The sequence below is a fragment of the Euprymna scolopes genome, chromosome 28 (genome assembly GCF_053919585.1).
Source record: "Euprymna scolopes isolate OS-2025 chromosome 28, ASM5391958v1, whole genome shotgun sequence".
NCBI classification, from domain to species: domain Eukaryota; kingdom Metazoa; phylum Mollusca; class Cephalopoda; order Sepiida; family Sepiolidae; genus Euprymna; species Euprymna scolopes.
The window spans coordinates 90,371,264-90,393,586 of NC_136509.1; the positions used below are offsets into that span (position 1 = coordinate 90,371,264).

Below are 22,323 nucleotides of genomic sequence, written 5' to 3' on the forward strand. Positions count from 1 at the left end.
AATTTTCTACCTAAGAATCAGATAAAACTTACCAATATATATATATGTAATACAACCACATTTGAGGAGGTGTCACCCACAGATTTTTAGTTGTGTGGATAAAATTTAGAATTGATTTCATAATCTAATGCGGAAGTTCTTTTGCTTCTTACATCTTTTTTTTTTTTACAGAAAGGAAATTTCTACTCTCTTTATTGACATGGAAGGGGCTTGGGCTGCACTCAAATGTGGTTCCACCCTTGTAAGACATTCACAACAAGAACTCGTCTCACTACCATAACGAAGAAAAACTTTCTACCTCTGTTTTGAGCGAAATTTCCATAAACTGAGCTTCTTTACAAAGGCTTTTTACCTAGAACACATTACCACCGGACTACTTTCCAGCAGAAGTAATTTAAAAAACAAAAAACTCTTATCTAGGCCCAAACAAGGTATATTGCCACTTGGACATAAGGGGGTACTATTTGTGAAGAGGTGTGTTCACATTACATTTAAAATTCTGCATGTTACAAAGTCTACCCGTCCGAGAGGAAGAAACTATTAAAGTAAAAAAGCTTTCCGTCATCTAGGGACCTCAATAATGAAGAGGTAGGATTTTGCTGCCTGCCAGGTTAGTTGGAGGTATTTACGTCCAGGGGACACAATGTCAACAAATTCCTCAAATACACGGACGTTATTTTGACAATCATTCCACTTCATCCCCGACTGGCATTGGCCTTGATAACATTTTTGTGGTTAAAAATAAATAAAATAAAAGCGAAAGTATGCGCGTGCGCGAGAGAGTCGATGGCATAAGATTATAAACTGCCAAATCAATAAAATACATCTTGTAATTTATAAATTCCCTAAGGACACACACGCACCAACATAAAAATGCAGTGCTTGATTAGCAAATGCAACTTTTAATTATTCAACTAAAAGGAGGAGGAGGAAGAGGAGGATGAGATAGAGATGGTTGAAAAAAGTGGGAGGAAGGTATTTGTCTGTTTTATAGTTGTCCGTTTCAAACAATAAAAGAGAGAGAGAGAGAGAGAGAGAGAGAGAGGGAGGGTCAAAGCGAGAGAGAATATACATATATAATATATATATGTATGTATTATATTAATGGGTGGGTGCCCCTCCCACTCCTCATAGGCGTCTTACTTTACCTGAACCAAGCACTGGCTACCAATTGCCAATCAAATTTAATATTAAAAGAAATTCAGAAAATAAGTCATTACCAAATAGCAACAAGATGTTTACGACTCGTCCTCTAGCAATTTAAAAAAAAAAAAAAAAAAAAAAAAAAAAAAGGAATTCCATTGTTCGACAAATAATCAAAATTGCTGCCGGGGAAGAATTTGTTTGATGATGATGATGATGATATAATAATAATAATAATAATAATAATAATAAATAGAAAATTGAGACGTAAAAATAAAAATGTAACCACTTTAATAATTTCTAAATAAATATCCAAAAATCTCAAATGGAAAAACTATATTACGAAATTTCTCTTAGAAAAATATTATTTAATGTTACGCAAATTTGGAATACATATAAGATAACTATTTATATATCTACAATAGTGAGAATGTGTGTGTGTGAGGACATTTCTCAACCTGTATTCTAATTTTTAATCTACAGACTTGAAATTTGGTATATAGATTCTTCACACACGTGGAAATTTTTTTTTTTTTATCCGTTTTCATCCGGATTAAAGGGCTTCTAAGGGGTCAAAATTGTGAGAGTCGTCAGATTTTTCTCTGTTTGCTGTGTCATGAATGTGCATGCGTGAATAGTTCACATTACAGATTCCTTATGTTAAGAATAAGTCGGTTTGAAAGCACTTTTTAAAGAGTGTGTCATGTTGGTCAAATGCTGATCCTATTTGACTCACTGTCTTTACGTTTTGGTTCCGATCTCAGCCAGAGTATTCTTTTAATTTTTTTTTTACTTACAAGAAGTGAACTGTTTAGAAAAAACATCATACTAGCATGCACATGTCTCAGTTACTTTCCGATTATTTTTTTACTTTCCATTTTTTAAAAGAAATTTAATGTTACATTTAATACTGAGCAACGCCGGGCACATTTGCTAGTATATCTATAAAATTGAGGACATTTCTCAACCTATATACTCAATGATTTTTTGATCTAGACTTGAAATTTGGTAAAGCAGGGTATTCAGACGCGGAAAACTTTAATCGATTTTCATTAAAAAAAAAAAAAAAAAAAAAAAAAAAAAAAAAAAAAGAAAAGGGTGTTAAGGGGTCAAAATTGCAAAATTGGTAGCTAGTAGTCATTAAATTTTTAACTGTTTCGCGAATATACATGCCTGAATGGTTCACATGACAGCTTTCTTATGTTAAGAATAAGTAAGTTTGAAAACACTTTTTAAAGATAGTGTTAAGCTGGTCCAATGGTTATCGTACTTGACTCATTGTCTTCAGGTGTTGGTTTCAATCTCAGCTTGAGTACTTTTTTTTCTTTTACTGACAAGAAGTGAACTATTTAGAAAAAACATAATGCTCATATACACATGTCTCAAGTTTCTGTATGAATTAAAATATATTTATGCATATTTTATGACTAGGCAATGCCAGGCGGCTTGCTAGTATGTTATATATATATATATATATATATATATATATATATATATATAAAACTAGCCTGGGTGCTTGGCATTGTCCCAGTTTTTGGAGGTGTGTGTTGAGCAAAAAAAAAAAAAAAAAAAAAAAAAAAAAGTGGTAGTAGGCAGGCAGGCTCAAACCCGTACCCCGAAAGAGGAAAAGAATGTGAAAAAAAGAAAAAATTGACGTCTTTGCCGTTGCGTTCATCGCCAAACCAGAACTGGCAAAGATTTAAATTAAGGCTAGTCAATCGAAAAGAAGGGATGACTTTTGAAAATATCGGCAAAAAAAAGCAACTCTTCCCCGAAGGAAAGTGCCCAGTTGAAGGTGAAGGAATTCATGTTTTAAGCCAATGTTTTGATATTTGTCGTCCGAAGGGTTGAGCTTCAAAATGATACAGATCTCTTGAAAATCCATTACCTCTTTCGAAAGTTTTAGGCAGACATACATTTAAACAGACAGGGGAGATTTATATTATAGATAACAAATGTTACAGCATCGCTTTCACTCATCCCTGAGAACGGTATGAACCCATATTCTCTTCAGCAGACTTTCAAGACTAATTATGAAATAACATGGAGTTTTTCTGCTTACCCCAAGCATGGTTTTGATTGTCCTGGGCTTATTGGCACAAGACTCAAGCAAGGTCAGTTCAGGAGAGATGTGGTTGAGGAATGTGTAACACTTGCCTCACTAGATTCCCACTTATAGGGAGCATCTATTGTCACTCAGGACTGAAAGAAAGCCTTTTCTTGATTATCATATATGCATGTACATACATACAATATTATACACATCCATGTTTCATCCTTGTGAAATCTTTAGTGTAGAGATAACTGTTCAAACTGGTTGTACGATTCGAATCCTGAAACACGAGTCGTCACCTTTAACTCAATTCCAAGCTCTCTAATATAATTAGTTATCCGCAGAAGACCGTTTCACAGCTCTTCAATGCAACTAAATGCTATTTATAAATCCCCCCACACACATTATATCTTTATAATTATATCAATGCAACTTTGTGTGTGTGTGTGTGTGCGTGCGCGCGAGTTGGTTCCTTATAGACTCCGAAGCAGCTGAACAGATTTTCTTTAAAATTTACAGAACTTTAGTGTATAAGTCTGGGAGTCATCTTAATTAAGTTTTGTCTAAGAATACCACCCGATAATTACCAATAATTGAAACTTATTTTATCATCGGTAAAGCCATTTTTTTCCATGTCGTCACTTAGTAACAATGATAGAACAACGGGCTGTGAAAATTCTACTGTTGGTAAGTTGATAGCATATTTTTTTTGTTTTTTTTTTCATCATGTGGTTTGTAGGTTCAAATCCTGCATGTAATTTTCTTAAATGTTTTTTGCGTTAACTGGGAAGAAGTTTATATAAAATAATTTTATAAAAGAAACAGTAGGTTCTCTAGAGTGCAATGTAGAATATATATTTTGAACTAAGTTACTGCATGGAGGCACGTGAAGCTTCCTCCCCGACGATTACACGGATTTCGATGACAATAAGAATATAGGAGTGTGAAATATTCGTTGATCATCATTCAATCATGGGCAATGTTGGGTCTCCCTGCTAGTGTAATATATATATATATAGAGAGAGAGAGAGATAGAGAGATGTGATAAATGGACGGATACAGATCAGAAAAAAATAATCAGAAGTGGAAAGGTGAACGAAAAAACAAAAAAAAACAAATGACTTGTGCAAAACTGCATTTAACTCCCACTCATTGAGAAAAAAAAAGAAAAAAGTCACACTTCTATTAAAAGATCAATTTTTCCAAGGTTTTAAACTAAAATCATGTAAAAAAAAAAAAATAAAATAAAATCTTCCGCATAAAATTCCTAAGTATAAATTTTTTATTTAAATGTACTACAGCTAAGTCTTCACGAGTTTACAATGATAGACAGTGGGAAGAAGAATTTGATTTATTTAAGAGTTTGCTTACATCAAACTTGAAAATGACCATGTTGTAGTCAGCTGGGAAGCATCCTCATGGTATCATGTTCCACAGACAGCTAATTCTTGGAAAGAAACTTTGCTCATGGAACTTCCATTTAGTTTTCATAATCCAGAGGAAATAAGTAATGCGATTTATTATTTACTAAAAAAAAAAAAAAAAAAAAAAAAAAAAAAAAACTAGACAAAACCAAGTAAGAAAAAAAAAAAAACTATTAAAAACTAGGCGAACCCCTTAAAAAAATTTAAAAAAATAAAAATATAGACAAAATCATTAAAAAAAAAACTAAACAAAATCATTAAAAACTAGATAAAACCATTAAAAAATACACAAAATCATTAAAAAAAAAAAAAAAAAAAACTAGACAAAACTATTACAAAAAACTAGCCAAAACCGTTAAAAAAATCTAATAAAACCAAAAGCACATAAGAAAACAATGAAATTATTAATAAATGGTCACATAATTTACAATATTCCAAATATGGGTGAAGAAGGATAAATCTCTTGCTTGCATAATTCACCAGCATCACTTGTTGCTTTCAAGTTTGTTTCGTGTGCGAGAAAAGCCTTTTGAAGACATACACGAAATGGTCACACACATTTTGCCTTTTATATATATAGAAGACTAGCGGGGGGTACCCGGCGTTGCTCGGGTGTTTTGAGGTGTGTGTGCTCAGGGGGGGGGTGCTAATCAAAACAAGAATAAGCGAAGTAAATATTAAAAAAAAAAAAAAAAAAAAAAACTAACGTAAGGCAAACGAATGATGTTAAATGTAAAAATCTGAAAAACAATAAAAGAAAACGCGAAACAGAAAAACGAACGCTTAAACTTCGTTAAAAATCTGAAAAATACCCCCCCCCCAAAGAAAAACGTGAAAAATGGCTTAAATAACCCTGTTTCAATATTAAAATTAAAAAAAGAAAAAAGAAAAAGAGACATCTCACACCATGATTCGAACCCAAAACCTTTAGATAATGAGGCCATGCTCTAAATACCTGAGCTAAGATGACGTCAACGAAATTGTGTCAGTTTTTCAAATATTTAAAGTAAATCATATTCCTAGGTCGTATGACCCATGCGTAGAAGCGAACTTGTCATGAGAGGACGGTTTTTGCTGACCCCTTCCTTTAGAAAACTGATGATTTTAGGGTGAAGAAATTAATGTTTTTGGCCAATTTTTCGATATTTGTCGAGCGAAGGTTGGAACTTTTTTTTTTCGCTTTTCGCTGTTTTTTTTAAACTTTTAGTTGGTTTGCTGTTTTTGTTTTGTTTTGTTTTTTCCGATGTTTTTAAAAAAGTTTAAACAAGGTTATTAAGTCACTTATTCTTTACCCCCTCCCCCTCACACACACGTCCAAACACCCGGGAAATGCCGTCTTTTTTTTTTTTGTTTTTCCGATTTTTAAAAAAGTTTTACGTTCGTTTGCTGTTTTTTTTTTTGTTTAAGTTTAAACAGGGTTATTACTTCGCTTATTCTCCCCCCCCCCACATCTCCAAACACCCAGGCAACGCCGGGTATCCATGCTAGTCTATAATATAAAGGGCAAAAATCTGTTTAAATGTATGTATGTATGTCTGCCTAAAACTTTCGACAGAGACGACGGATTTTCACAAAATCAGTATCGTTTTTGAAGCTCGACCCTTTGGACGACAAATATTGAAAAATTGGCTAAAAACATTAATTCCTTCACCCTCAACTGGGCACTTTTCTATAGGGAGAGGTAGCAAAAAATCGTTCCTTCATGACAATTTTGTCAAACATGCATGCGCAAACAATGTTCTTTCTTGAATTAGTTTAAATAAAAAAAAACAAAAAAAAAACGACCTAACTTCGTTCACGCGATCATAGACCAATCGTTATAGTGGCAGCATCGGTATCTTAAGATTCCACATTCGAGCCGAGATATCAGATTTTTTTTTTTTTTTTTTTCAATTTTTAAAGTTTTAATATTGAAACAGAGGTTATTTATGCCATTTTTACGTTCGTTTTTTCATTTATTTTTCCATCAAGTTTTACCATTTAAAAACAGGGTTATTTATGCCATTTCTTTTTTTTTTCGCTTATTATTTTGCATCACGTTCGCAGTTTTTTTTTCTCAATTTAAAAAAAAGTTTTAATATTTCAACATGGTTATTACGTTCGCTTATTCTTTATTTTCCATTTTGTTTTGATTTGCCCCCCCCCACACACCTCACAACGTCGGGTACCCCCCACTAGTCATTAATAAAATTCAAAATCCTTTCTACAATCAAACATATTTTGTACAAATGAACTTCAGTTTATGCATGGCTTGTTCACCATGTTTCAGTCATGAATCTCCAACAGTCTTTGTTTTATCACCTGAATACAACATGAATTACAAATAACTGACATGCTCCTCTCTTTGCACTGCGCTGATGATTTTTGCTAAGATGACTCTTGAGTTCAAACATTTTATAAGAATTGCTTTGATGGACATCATCTTCGAGATGACCATACAGATATAAATCTAGGCGACAGGAAAGGGATTACGGTTAAGGTTTGAGAGAGGGGAGGAATGAGAAGAGCAAGAAAGAGAAGAGAAAGAGATAGAAAGGGGGGGAAGAGAAGGAGAGAGTGAGTGAGAGAGGTTGAAAAGAGATGTTTGGTTATTTGGTTGTTTTACAGTATATCAACCTTTTTCGTGTTATTTAATGCTGAATCCATAATTTTGGAAATGGTTTTCATTTTGCATTCAGTTATTTTGTAGAAGGTTTTTATTCTTCAAGCTCTTTGTATCTTCAATCGCTAGTTTGTAGTGTTTGGTTTGGTTGTTTTATAGTGGATTTTATCGTTTTGTTCCCTGCCCTGCAGAACATGAATGAGTTTTGCAATGGGAGAAGGAAAAGGGTTACAGTATTAATGTTTGGTACATTTTAAGTTAGAAAACCAATCAGGAACTGGGGGGGGGGGAGATAGAAAGAGAAAAGGCAAATGGGAAGGGGGAAAAGGTAGGTTGTTTTTTGGTTTTGCAGAACATAATTAAGTTTTACAAAAGCAAGTAGAAAAACAAAAAGCATAAATGTTAGGTGCAATTCGTCTCAGGAAGCCAATATCTTCAGACAGCCTTACTTGGTAGCACCAGGAAAAGAGAAGAGGGAGAGAGAGAGAGAGAGAGAGAGAGAGGTTGAAAAGAGGAGAGGGAGAGAGAGAGAGAGGTTGAAAAGAGGAGAGAGAGAGAGGTTGAAAAGAGGAGAGAGAGAGAGAGAGGTTGAAAAGAGGAGAGGGAGGGAGAGAGAGAGAGGTTGAAAAGAGGAGAGGGAGAGAGAGAGAGAGGTTGAAAAGAGGAGAGGGAGGGAAAGAGAGAGAGGTTGAAAAGAGGAGAGGGAGGGAAAGAGAGAAAGGTTGAAAAGAGGAGAGGGAGGGAAAGAGAGAGAGGTTGAAAAGAGGAGAGGGAGGGAAAGAGAGAGAGGTTGAAAAGAGGAGAGGGAGGGAAAGAGAGAGAGGTTGAAAAGAGGAGAGGGAGGGAAAGAGAGAGAGGTTGAAAAGAGGAGAGGGAGGGAAAGAGAGAGAGGTTGAAAAGAGGAGAGGGAGGGAAAGAGAGAGAGGTTGAAAAGAGGAGAGGGAGGGAAAGAGAGAGAGGTTGAAAAGAGGAGAGGGAGGGAAAGAGAGAGAGGTTGAAAAGAGGAGAGGGAGGGAAAGAGAGAGAGGTTGAAAAGAGGAGAGGGAGGGAAAGAGAGAGAGGTTGAAAAGAGGAGAGGGAAAGAGAGAGAGGTTGAAAAGAGGAGAGGGAAAGAGAGAGAGGTTGAAAAGAGGAGAGGGAAAGAGAGAGAGGTTGAAAAGAGGAGAGGGAAAGAGAGAGAGGTTGAAAAGAGGAGAGGGAAAGAGAGAGAGGTTGAAAAGAGGAGAGGGAAAGAGAGAGAGGTTGAAAAGAGGAGAGGGAAAGAGAGAGAGGTTGAAAAGAGGAGAGGGAAAGAGAGAGAGGTTGAAAAGAGGAGAGGGAAAGAGAGAGAGGTTGAAAAGAGGAGAGGGAAAGAGAGAGAGGTTAAAAAGAGGAGAGGGAGAGAGAGAGAGGTTGAAAAGAGGAGAGGGAGAGAGAGAGAGAGGTTGAAAAGAGGAGAGGGAGAGAGAGGTTGAAAAGAGGAGAGGGAGAGAGAGGTTGAAAAGAGGAGAGGGAGAGAGAGGTTGAAAAGAGGAGAGGGAAAAAGAGAGAGGTTGAAAAGAGGAGAGGGAAAGAGAGAGAGGTTGAAAAGAGGAGAGGGAAAGAGAGAGAGGTTGAAAAGAGGAGAGGGAAAGAGAGAGACGTTGAAAAGAGGAGAGGGAAAGAGAGAGAGGTTGAAAAGAGGAGAGGGAAAGAGAGAGAGGTTGAAAAGAGAAGGGAAAGGGAGAGAGGTTGAAAAGAGAAGGGAAAGGGAGGGAGGTTGAAAAGAGAAGGGAAAGAGAGAGAGGTCGAAAAGAGAAGGGAAAGAGAGAGAGAGGTCGAAAAGAGAAGGGAAAGAGAGAGAGAGGTCGAAAAGAGAAGGGAAAGAGAGGTCGATAAGAGAAGGGATCGTTATCGTTATTTCCATGGCAGGTGCTCGTCTGAACTCCAATCTCTGGTCCCTCTCGCCAATCTTTCACGAAAAACACCCGTCTAGCTGAATCCACTGTGAAAAATTTCCCCCACTCTATATCTGTGCCTAAATCAAAACGCGGATTCCATGAACAAAGCTTCTTTCTTAGAACTGCACGCCTGTGGAACTCTGTTCCGTCTGCCTGCTTCCCACCGGACTACAACTTGGATGTCTTCAAGTCCAATGTTAACAAATTCCTAATGAACCGCCCCCTTAAGTAAACACTTCATCAAATCTCCACACTAACGTAATGTACTTGAAATAACCCTTATCCCTGAGTGGCTTCCGGGCCTTGTTAAGTGGTGATCACTGTGTAAAAAAAAAGGGAGAGAGAGGTCGATAAGAGAAGGGAAAGAGGTCGATAAGAGAAGGGGAAAAGAGTTGTAAGAGAGGAGAGAGAGGTTGAAAAGAGAAAGGAAAGAAAGGTTGGAAAGAGAAAGGAAAGAAAGGTTGGAAAGAGAAACAGAGGGAGGACTGGGAAATATGCATCATATTCGTATGTAGAGAGATAACTGCTCTCATTCCCTCTCTGGTGAGGAACTAGAATATATCCTGCTTACTTTAAAATCGATAAACTGCCCCGTCCCCACTTGATGAGGAGACAAAGTTCAATATTGATAATACAAAAGTATGGAAGGGCCGAACGACAAAGAAAAATTTAAAGAAATATCCACCATGAAAATCGTTTGAAGAAAAACTTATTCACTTCAAACAAAAATACGTTGCTACTGAGATGTATGTAGTGTCTATTTACAATGCCTCCCCAGGGGACACAGTTAGACACCAGGGTCGTTTTATTAACATGGAGAAAAGGAACAAAAACTAAAATTGTCTCAGTCATGAAGGATTTCTCCTCCACTGAGAGTGAACAAAAAATTGAAGTGCAGCTACACTTTACACCTTGATCTTAGCCCAAAAGCCAAAAGTTATAGCTGTGATCCACATTTGTAGTTACTGCAAATCAAGGATCATATTTATAGAGGCATCCTAATGGGGAGTTGTGCAGCAAAATTTTCACATTACATTTAAATTTCTGCATGTTGGTACAATCAGGGGAAACAAGGACCAGCAGTTTAAAGCCTTCTGGGGACCTCTACAAAAAGAGGGGTGGGAATTTGCTAAACATTTAGATGAAACTCTGGTCACCTACACAGAATTTTGAACTGAACCAGTTATTTAATCAATGAAAGTAGATTGTTCATGTTACGTCAGTCAGAGATATCGAGTAGAGGGGGTTAATTTTCATGTTATTCAAAGTCGTTATCACCTAGCGTAAGATTATTTATCACTCTTCCGCAACAAGATGTGACACAAAGGTCAGAAAGTGGAATTGAAGAGCCAGCGTTCTAGAGGAAGAGCATTCTGACCTGTAAAAAAAGCCTGGATAACCCTGTCAGCATTCTCCAGTAGAGGCGCCTCAGGTGATTAACACTAAACTAAGCCCTTCCTCAAAGAGAGAAGACAATGTCTGGTAGGGTGGACCACCTAAAACTGCACGGGACCAGCAGCATTCTTCAGGGAACAAAGCCATTTCAAAAATGATCGAGGTTTTGTTGGCTTTAGTGCTAGAGATGTTCACTTAGAACTGGATGTCAAACAATGCCTTTATCCGTTGTATCATGGATCTATCGAATTCTATTAATTTTTGTTGGTGAATGCGTTGCATTAAAGATTAACAATTAGTTTAATAACAAAAATAATAATTTTTAATCGATCATGGCTGACGGAACGAGAAGTAACCACCTCTGCTGAATAAATAAATAAATAAAAGGTTCAATTCAAAATTTGCGCACATTAAAAGAACACCAAACTCAAAGTCTGCAGTAAACAATGTCCGGTCAGATTTGGTCCAGGTCTTGGACCCCTCTTTTGGTTTGCCAAGTTTTGTACTAATTTTTATTTATTATATTGTTAGATGAAAGTACAGAATAATTAAACTCTTACACCCCTCTATGTTCAAAGAATGGCTTTCTTAATAACATTCTGCAGTTTACTGTGTTGAAATAATAACTTTATTATTTATTCTTAACATGAGCGGAGGAGGAGTGGTCTTTGTTAACTAATCTGTACCTACACCTAACAATTTGATAAATAAAGTAATAAATTTTCGGAAACTGAAACTAGTCAGAATTTATATTACCGATGAAGTTAAATTATCAGGAACTGAATCTGACCAAATACTGTTTACCTCATACCAAGTCGGGCGTTTGCATAATTTTGTATAGGGTGTGTCTCGAGGCGATTAAAGATCATAATTTTAACAACCTATTTCGATTAAACTTATTTTACTTACACCCGCTCCTCAGATAATGCTGAATATCACCCCCACCCCTCGCAATAATAAGTGGGAAGACTTGTCACTCAGACAACATGGAACTCTACAGGTTGTTTTCAAAGAGAATTCTTTGATGGCCTGTGTGGAAACACCTCGTGAGTATGGGCTGAGCGCAAATTTAATTAAAAGAATTTTCCAGGATATTAACGTGAAAATCATAGCGATAAAAAAAAAAAAGAAAAAAAAAAAAAAAGAAAAAAAAAAAAAAAAAAAAAAAAAGAAATGCTTTTTTTTTTTTTCGTTCATTATGTGGGCGTAGGGTTTTATTCTATCGGTGGTTTTGTAAAAATAAAACAAATTCAAATGAAACTTTTTTTTTTTTTTAGTCTGTTCTGATACATCTTTTCTGTCCTTGGTGAGTGAAGAAGTCCTAGACTGAGACAATTTCAATTTTGCCCCAATCTAGAAGCTGGACCCCCCCCCTTACACACATTAAAAACCGACCTTGTGTCTAACTGTTCCCGTAAGGAAGCAACTTATAGTTCCGATTAAACGAAATTTCTAACTCCAATATGACGATAAAGAAACACGTGGAATTTACCCGAAATGACAAACAAAGTTAGAAAAAATAAACCTGACTTGACATTAAAATGCATTCAGTAAAATGAATCTCCAATTTGGGGAGTGTGAAGTCACTCCTTACAACTACTTCCGGATCCAATCCGGAGAAATAGTAGTACTTAGCAGGATTTCATCTTATAGAATTTGTCCCGGGCACGACACTAAAATCGACCCCCTCCCTCCTTGCAACCCATCGTTCCAAGTCTGTCTACCCTTATTCCCCAACTTTAGCAACTACCCCCTCTCCTCAATAGATAAGACACAAAACTACACTTAGTGAAGACCCAGTTTGGGAGCTTTGGGAAGTGTGCAGACACCTTCATTCTGATCCAGAGAGGTGGTACCACTTGTCAAGATCTTATCTGGGAGTTAAAAAAATAATAAAGAGGGGGGGGGGAGAGAATAGAAATTACCATTTACAGATTATTTGTTTACAAAATATACGCGTACAAACTTAAAACACCAATTTTTCGACTTGAACTAAATAAACGAACGGCGGTTGACGTGCCGTAAGTTTTCTTCTCGAACATCACGTAACAGTCATCTTGTAAGGTCACCAACTTGTCGATGATGCGAGTTGAACGATTACGAATAATATCGAGAGAAAATGAGAGAAAGAAAAAAAAGATAGAGAGAAAGAAAAAGAAAAAGATAGAGAGAAAGAAAGAGAGGGACGGGAGGACGCATTTTGATTCAGCAATACAGACACTACTATAAAAAGAAACGAATATCCATTCACGATACTATCTGCAAATAATGTTAAAAAAAAAAAAAAAAAAAAAAAGAAGCAATGTCAAACTAAAAAGCCGTTACGTAGCACACAGGAGGGAGAGGGGGAGGAACTGTATTACCCGGCGTCGCCTAGGTGAAAGGATTATTAAAAAATAATTCAAAATATAGTAATGTTGACATTTTTTTTTTTTTTTTTTTTGGCGGACCTGAACGAGAATCACCTCTTCCCTAAAAACGGCTTCGGAATAAACCCCCCGACCCCCCCTCCATGTTTAGAAAGGCCTTTTTTTTTCTTTTCAATTTTTTTAGTTGATTGGAGGGGGGGGAGGAGTTCTCGTTCATGTCCGCCAAATAGTTTTTTTTTTTTTTTTTTTTAAATGTGTTCTAGTTAAATAGAAAAAAAGGGTTCTTGGGCTTGGCTTGGCCTTCGGGCCAAGATCAAACCGTAGTATATGTTCTGATGCTGCATTCAACTTTTTCTCCCACTTTTTGGTCTCGGTTAATGGAGGACAAATTCTTCATGACTGATATATTTTTTATTTTTGGTACTAACCAGAGTGCCCCCGTTGGGGGAGCTGCCTTAAAAAACGACCTTATGTCTAACTTTGCCCTCGTGGGGAGGCAAGTAAACAAAAACAAAACAACAACAAAAATCGTTTTAGTTTTCACATATTTGTGAATAATGTTCGATTCATAATAGATAAAAATGTTTATCTTTATGATTCGTGCATCCACCCCAATGTTAAGAATGGCTTTTCAAAATAATGTTATTTAGAAAAGTCGGTACTTGTGCGGAATACGTACTTTTTTTAGATAGTATTTTCAAGTTATCTTTTGCCTATTAAACTGTTAGCTGAAAGTACAAATAGTTTTTTTTTTTAATCTCCACTAAAAACGGCTTTCCAAATAACATTATTCCAGCACGAAGTACTGAAAAGCCATTATTAACACGGGGAGAGAGTGAGCTTAAGAAACTATTCTGCACTTTCATCTAACAATTTAATAAACAAAAAATACTGTAAAAATTCTATTAAAAACGAAACAGCAACCGGAAGTGTAGTGAGGACACGAATCGTAAATATAACCTCAATGTGTTTTTATCAAGTTTTGTATAAAGCGCGAAACGTTTTCGTTTTTTTTTTTTTTTTTGCATTTGTTTTTCTTTAGATATGAAGAAATTTATTTACCCAATCGCAATTATCAAACGTTACATTTTTATTTTCCAGTGAAAAATAAAAATAAAAATCCCACATGTTACCTCCTCCTCCCTTTTAATCAATACCTCCTCCTCTCCCCACTCCAGTTGACTAGCAATGGACGACACTTGAAATAATTAAACCTACATCAACATAGTCTTTGATACACAACACAAAGCCATGTCGAAGTGTCCCTTTCAGCGAGATACAATTTTTAAATTATATACCCATCAGAAGATATTTTTGAGGGAAAAAGAATTGACGAGGGTAGATTTTGTAGCGTGTTAGGCGCCTTGGGTGCCCTAAATTAAAGACAGGGTTTCCCCAGGCGACAGGTTTTTTTTTCTCTTGGATGACACGCGAGGAAACCTAGAAGCCGACATTGATAAGTAAGAATCGTTTCAGATTTATGATGGCGGAAACATCTCATCCTTCTTATAATAATAATAAAAAAAAAGAAGTTCATTTTCATTTTTTATTAAACTTTCTAAAACCGAAACTTACATAAGAAAATATATTAAACAAACAAATTGTCTTCAAATTGTTTTTTTTTTTTAATACATTAAACACAAATAAATAAATAAAAATTGGTTAATTCACAATTTATTATTCACCTATATTACAGTGAAATAGCTTCCGGCATTGCTTCCAAGCAACTTGATTTTACTTAATTTTTTTTTTTTTTTTTAAATCACGTTTTAGTAAAATAAATAAATAAAATAAAAACAAGTTTCATCGTACCCGTGAAACGCGGAAATGAAAACTAAGCCGAAAAAATATAGTCACTATCTTTATAAACAACTGAAAAAAAAAGAGGCGTGTTACAGAAACAGAAGAGTTTATAACCTTTTCCTTTAAATTAAAAAAAAAAAAAATTACCAAGTTATCGTCTTCCTTAGCTAGCCTCTTTCGATTTGTTTATAAATATCGCTACTAGATTTATTTTTTCAACCTAGATTTTATTTGTATTTCACGTGTACGATGAAACTAGCTATGATAATTTCAATATTATTTTCCACCTCCTATTCACAATCACCATAAAAATATTTCACTAATTGATTAAGATGGTGTATAAAATTATTCGAACATCAAATCATTTTGATACGAAACAATTAGCGTTTTACTTGAAAAAAAAAAAAAATAAATAAATAAATACTAGCAGGATGCTCGGCGTTGCCCAGTCGTAAAAGTCTTTTAAATGCATTTTAATTCATGCAGATTTCGTATTTATTATTATAAAGTTAATTCTTTATTGATTATTATATTGTACCCACGTTTGGTTTTACAGCATTTCAACCTTTTAGGTCATTTCATGCTGAAAATTTTATTTAAGGTTTTTCCAATGGGATTTTTTTAAATTAATTTTCACACCAAACAAGGCACAGTGACACTTTGAAGTAGGGAGCTACTATCGGGAACATAAGTTGCAGGGGCATTATGAAGGGAGATGAGTAGTAAGATGTTTGTTCACATTACACTTGAACTTCTGCATGTCAGTACAGTTGGGAAAGCAGAATCCCGGAAGCGAGTTCCAAAGTTTAGTAGTTCTGGGGAAGAAACTATTGGAGTAAAAGGCTTTCTTACACCTAGGGATCTATACTGTGAAGGGTGGGACTTAACTGCTTGTCGGGATAGTCACGTCGAGGGGGTACAAGTGCTTGTAGTTCGTCAGAGCATTCACCATTAACAACTGTAGAACAGGCAGAGGGATGCAACATTTCGATGGTAGGACAGAGGTTCAGGACCTATCAGGTTGGCGACTCTTTTGAACCCTGTCCAGGAGTGAGAGACAAGCAGCAGGAACAGTGTCAGAAAACGCCATTAAAAATACGTGATAAAAAATTGAATAATTCGACCTCCTATCTTTCCAAGCTTATAACTATTTGAAAAATATAATTCAAACTCTAATTTTTTTTTTTCAATTAAAGGAGTTCTCTTTTCTTTCACTTCTCTTTCCCTTCCCTTCTTCAAAGACCAAATTAAAAAACAAAAACAAAAACAGGTTTAATAGCAAATTATTCAATATTTGTTTTTTTAAATCTGTTTTCTTTAAAATTGATTTAAAGAAAATCAACAAATTTTAACTTACTTCGATAATATATATATATATATATATATATATATATATATATATAAATTCCAAAAAATCACTTACCTATAAAAAATACTATTCAATGAGTACTTCCATTCTTCATTGTTAAGAATTTATCCATATTAATATTTTATATTCCATGTCCTTTTTAAATAAAATACTTTAAGCGAGTATTAAAAAATACCGCAACTTCAGCTCGTCACAAATGGAAAAAAAGGGGAGATAACTGTCTCCCTTTCGTAGAGTTATGAACTATGGTGGCCTGTAAGCGACAGAATTAATGTCTCTTTCTATTGCTGGCTGTAAACAAAAGTTAGTAAATATGGGCCACCATAGTTGAAAATTAGTCCCATTTCACTTATCAGTTTTTGCCGATAAAAAAAAAAAAAAACAGTCAAGCGATTTTTTTTTTAATTCTCTTAAAGAAATACATGAGTTTTTGATTTATATTTTATTTCTTTATGGAGTGATTTTTTTTTTTTTTAATATCTAAAAAAAAAAAAAAAAAAAAATAATTGAATGAAATAGAAATAATTGCCATAATTAAACAAAACTTTCTGTGCAATATATAACAAGATTATAAGATTTCACTTAAAAAAAATCAACATGTTAAAAAAAAAAAGAAAAAAGTTTTAAACTTTACAGGTAAATTTGCAAATAACTTTTTTTTTTTTTTGTTTTAAATTAGCTTATTTTATTTATTGATCTTTTATCTTCAATTTGTGATATATAAATTTGAGGTGAGAAAATTAATTATTTTCATTTTAATAGACATTTCAAAATGGGGGGGGGATGAATTAAAAAAAAAAACCTTGTCTAGAATACTATATTCGGTTTATTGGAAAGAGCATAAAATTCACATTGAACCTGAAAATATCGTAAGAGGAAAATATCGTAAGAGTTGAATCAATAACAAAATTTTGATAGATTTTTAAAGTGAAATAATTGAAAAAAAAATTTAACTCATAAAATTCAATTGATTTCATTATGTAAAAAAAAAAAAAAAAAAATGGCTGCATGAAGGTGTAAACACTGTTTTTTAAAAAAAATAAAAAATATTTCTATTACTTTTTAAACGACTTTAATAGTTTATTTTGGGAGTATATTCCATAAAGAAAATAAACAACCCACTTTAAAATGAGAAATTACGAGTTTTTTTTATATTTTCTTTGCAGTTTTGTGTTAGGGGTGTCAAAAGTTGACGGTTTACTTTTGTATTTGTTCAAATTGTGAGTTTCAGCTTTTAGAAAAGTTTAGATATTTGATTTTTTGTGGTTTGGATATTTCGTTGTGATGGCATTTCAACAATTCAGTCATTCGATATCAATATTACTATACTGTTGTGTATTATATTAAAGGGTTTTTTTGGAGGGGGGTATTCTTTGGAAGAATCCTATTTTTTTTTGGTGTAGGATAGGATTTTCCGGTGTTTTTTTCAAAGATTTTCTGAAGATCTTTTCCTTTGAAATATTTTCCCCTTATTTCTAAGAGGACTATGCACTCGGTTAGCAGGTGTTTTATAGTGAGTGGTGTTTGGCAGGGAATACATTGTGGTTGTGTTTCCAATATATAGTTGTAATATAAAAAAAAAAAAAAAAAAGACTTGGGTGCCATCAACTAGAATCGAAACAAAAACATTTAGTTGTTACTGTTTGAACAATTGTCAAATGAGAAATAGTTAAAAATGAACCGACTTTAACATAAATTTGCATATGCGTACAAGAGCACTTTAAATTGACTTACGCCTGCTATGTTACAATTTTTTAAAGTCAGTTTTGAACCCATAGCAGCTATTTTTGTCAGCTTATATATATATATATATATATATATATATATATATATATATATATACATACATACACACACACACACACCCCTGCAATCATTTAACCCGCCTCGCGACGCTCTGCTACCTTGCGTCTCGGAGGAGGTGCACTTTGAAGAAAGAAAGAAAAAAAAAAAAAAATGGAGACAGTTTTCCAGAAATACAGATTACAAGTTACACCAAGTTTCATTGCCGGTCTTAAAATACGGTAGCACAAAATGACACTTTATTTGACGTTTTCCTGCATGACGCAAATGAAAATAAAGTTTCATTAAAACCCTTTTTGTGCTGCCATAAATATGACTACGAAATAAAAAAGATATTTGTTATAAAAAAATTCTCGAAATTGCTCGAAGAGTTTTATGATTACTGAAGTAAAATACGCTGGAAAGTCGGACTAATGGAGATTTGGTATTTGTCTGAAGCCGAACCTATACAATGACTTGTAATATTTTTTAATGCACACTTCAGTTTACTATACTATTTTAGATTAATGTTCAATTCAAGTGGGACAATTCTGTTGTTATGACCATCCTCCCAGGAATTATCTATCTTTTTCTGGAGGTACTAAGATCGTTCAGGATACCATCCTTCCAGGGTAGTAACGCTTCATAGCAGGGTCATTGTAAAGACAAAAACACAAACACACCATAAATCGACCCCCCTCCTTTGCCGAATTTAACTATACGGAAAAAGGAAAAATGCTGAGCTCAAGTGCATATGTACGCAACAGACCCCCCCCCCCCGCCTCGTTCAGGAACCAGAGTTTAATTTTGTATGGTTAATGGTCATCTTTTCAACTGTTGTAACTTGTTACCTGATTTTACCAAGCCAAGTCAGCTAGGGATTCTTATCCTGGGCTCCCAAAATCAACAGACCATTCCTGTAATGATCCGGTCCCTGTTGATTTTGTGGTGGAAATTTAGTGCTGTGCTGTGTGCAGTTTTAGGAGGTCCACTCTCCCAGGCTTTGTTTTCTCCCTTTGAGAAGGGGTTAGTTTATTGCTAATTGCCTGAAGCATCCTTACCAGGGAATGCCGACAGGGCTGCCCAGGCACCTTTTGCAGGTCAGAGTGCCCCTTCTCAGGGGCGCTGACTTCTCAATCCTACTTTCCGACCCTGATGTCAAAGTTTTTACAGTAAGAGAGAAGTCAAAACCTTATCGCGCCAAAGAAGTCACCACGTCTGGATAAATAAAATCGATTTTAGTTTGATATTTACGAAACTTTTTCTTTTGGCTCACTAAATAAAATTTAACAAACTAGAAGAGTACTGACTCAAAATCCAACAGCAAACGGTGTTTCGGCTAGATGAAAACTAACGAGATATATATATATATTTCTGTAGAAATATATTTTCTTATTATATATCAATACTTATGTAAGAAGCTCAATGTAATTACAGAGCAATATAGAGAATAAATGATAAAAAAATATATTCCAGATGGATTGATCGTTGCTATTTCTTCTGATGAGTTAAGGGCATAATAGATTTTTTTTTTACATAGGCATCACCACTTATCCTCGAATGGCCTCTTGGCCTTGATAAGGATTAAAGAGTGTACAGTAGAAATTGGACAATATAGTAATATAGATTCACTGATTGATATAATAATTGATTGAGTTTGCGCTACGAAACAGATACTGTCAAGAATTGTATAAGTCAACTGAATTAAAGGAATAAATTATAAGATGGTCAACATTATGAATTTTGGAATATAACATTTTGTCATTTATTCTCTCTCTCTCTCTCTATGGGTCAATTTTTATGCCCCAGCATATTATTAACATCTCGACCTCCCCATGTTAAGAACGGCTTTCGGAATAAACAACCCCCCAACCTTGAAAGCCATTCTTAACATGGGGAGGTTGGGGGTGTTTATTCCGAAAGCCGTTCTTAACATGGGGTGGTTGGGGATGTTTATGCTATGATGAGGCAGGTCGTAAAAAATAGCTATATGCGTACTAATTTATATCGACTTGTCGAAAACTAATGTCATTTTCACGTTTAGCGAAAAATGTAAATATGATGGTTTGAATTATTTTCGTGTACCCCCCTCACCCGGGCAACGCTGAATAAATAAAGACCAGTAAATGAACTTAGGGTGTTTTTTTTTTTTTTTTTTTTTTTACACAGTGATCACCACTTATCAAGGCCCGGAAGCCACTCAGGGATAAGGGTTATTGCAAGTACATTAAGTTAGTGAGGAGATTTGCTGAAGTGTTTACTTAAGGGGGCGGTTCATTAGGAATTTGTTAACATTGGACTTGAAGACATCCAAGTTGTAGTCCGGAGGGAAGCAGGCAGACGGAACAGAGTTCCACAGGCGTGCAGTTCTAAGAAAGAAGCTTTGTTCATGGAATCCGCGTTTTGATTTAGGCACAGATATAGAGTGGGGGAAATTTTTCACAGTGGATTCAGCTAGACGGGTGTTTTTCGTGAAAGATTGGCGAGGGGGGACCAGAGATTGGAGTCTCGTCCAATAAATCTAGAAATTCGCAAAGACAATTTTTTAATACTCATAATCCAGTGGGTGTAGGTGTGTGGCAGTGTGGCCACCACGGCCATCGAGAATAATAGCAACGGTGTGGCGTGGCACTGTGGCACACATTAAAACCAGACCTTCTGTCTAACTTGATCCCCCGCAGATAACAGATAAGCACAACTATCAGTTGTATCGTCGTTTCCTATGAGATGATAATTTCGTGTATAACATTACGTACACTTTTACATGTACGCACGAGTGGAACCAATGCATCATCATGACCGGACGGCGGACGACCAAACAAGAAACACAAATTAAAAAATGCAATTTACACACACACACAGTCTCTTCAAATACTTTTTTGTGCTTATGCATCTATGTTACCGCGCCATTTTTAAATAGTATTTTAAAGTTGAATTCAAGTTTCACGATATATTTATGAAATTGTTAGGTGAAAGTACAGAATAGTTAAAAAAAAAAGAAAAAGAAAAAAAAAGTCTCCCTCCCCATGTTAAGAACGGCTTTCAAAATAGTTATTTCAGCACGGTATCATAAGTGCATAAGTACGTGCCCATTTTTTTTTTTTTTTGCTTGGCTTGAAAGATTTAAAATCACTTTCGGTGCTAATGCACATACTGATCCGCGCTATTTTTTAAATCGTATTTCCAAGTTTAATTAAGGCAGTGGTGATGATGATCACCAACACCACTGGTGATCAGTTTTCTGACACACCTTATTGATTCGTGCTGAAATAATAACGTTATTTTTTTAAAAGCCGTTCTTAACATGGGGAGGGTGTTTTGTAACTATTCTATACTTGAACCTTACAACTGAATAAAAAACATAAAACTTTAATTAAACTTGGAAATACGATATAAAAAATAGCGCGGATCAGTAAGTGCACTAGCACCAATTAAAGTTTTGTTTTTTATTCAATTGTAAGGTAGGTACAAAACACCCTTCCCTCCCCATGTTAAGAATGGTTTTTTTAAATAACGTTATTTCGGCACGGATCAATAAGTGCATGCATGAGTACCTCACTTTCTTCATAGCAGCAAAAAAATCCTTGAAAAATGAAACAATTATTGTCTTAAGCCCCATCCCCAAAAATGTATACTCGTCGTGCAGAATACAGAACATGCTGAAATAACGTAATTATTTAAAAGTCACTCTTAACATAAGGAGGAGGCCTTTGTTAAATATTCTGTCCCTTTACCAACAATTTAATAAAAGATACTGTATAAATGAAAAGCCTATCTAAAAAATGCATGGTCTGTAAACTGCACAAGTAAACATGTATTCGGTTCGTTCAGTGCTTTCATTTATTGCCATTTTAACCTCCGACTTTCAAGTCATCGTGTCAAACTTTAAATAATTAATATCTAACTGAACACAATTTACAGGGGTAGATTGTTTCGTTCCGTCAGCCATGATCCAATAGAAGTGCTAATTCCTGTTTACTTGCCTCCCCACGAGGGCAGAGTTAGACACAAGGTGAGTTTTTAATGTGGGGAAAAATCCAGCTTCCCAAAATGAGGCACTTTGGATAGGAGCAAAAATAAAAATTGTCTCAGTAATGAAGGATTTCTCCTCCACTGACCGAGGACAGAAAAGGTGAAATGTAGCATCTGCTGTTGAAGACCAAGATTCGATCCTTAATAAGGGTTAAACGCCAAACGGTCAATCGCACAAGATAATCACTTAAAAATGATTGTTAATTAACGTTTTTAACCATGGATACATGTGAACGCCAAATGCGTAAAGTTACTACAAAATCACAGGCTTTGTTCAAGTTTAGCGTGTGATTGTTGACAAACGATTTACTTCCGTTTTGTGCGGACCGTTCTGCTTCAGGATGAATGCCCTGAAAAAGTCCCTTCTGATTAATGTTTTAAAATAAACGAACGCTGCTGCTGTTTTTCAGAATAACACAGTATATTTAAAAT

General features: G+C 35.1%; 1 protein-coding gene across 1 annotated transcript in view; it reads right to left on the reverse strand.

Annotated features, from left to right (window-relative positions):
* Nucleotides 1-22,323, reverse strand: part of LOC145249717 (uncharacterized) — a 179,473-nt gene that overhangs the window by 153,347 nt on the left and 3,803 nt on the right. The gene's annotated exons all lie outside the window — the stretch shown is intronic.